This window comes from Penaeus monodon, chromosome 27 (assembly GCF_015228065.2).
Source record: "Penaeus monodon isolate SGIC_2016 chromosome 27, NSTDA_Pmon_1, whole genome shotgun sequence".
NCBI lineage: Eukaryota > Metazoa > Arthropoda > Malacostraca > Decapoda > Penaeidae > Penaeus > Penaeus monodon.
In genome coordinates, this window is record NC_051412.1 from 17,974,575 (window position 1) to 17,975,047 (window position 473).

Consider the following 473-nt stretch of genomic DNA (forward strand, 5'->3'; position numbering starts at 1 on the left):
ACTATTGACTTACTCTGACGACTTGGCTGCATGTGATGTGCGATTAGCCTCATGATAAATATGACTCAAAATGATATAGATGTCACACGAGCCCATACAAAGAGAACATAAACTGTCTTCCACTTTTGAAACGCATGGTTCCATTACTCCTGATTGTCAAACAGTGAGTTTCGACTGACGTGGGTCATTTAGCTTAACGTATTTGGTTAAGGAAGGGTTAAGGACAGATTAGGTGGCATCAAACTCGATTTAGTTCAAATAGATAATGTCAGGGTAAGATAACAGGGAATTCATGGCGTTGAATGAAGTGACGTTAAGTTACGAAAGAGCGAGATAGATGAAGTTCAGTGCTTCTCTTATTATCCACAGTGGGTTGTTATGAAAATCACTTTTGTTCATAATCTAGGTGTTATTTAAAGGAAAAGAGAGATTTAGTTGAAAGAGGGGGGTGAAGGAGGTAAGAAAAAAGAAAA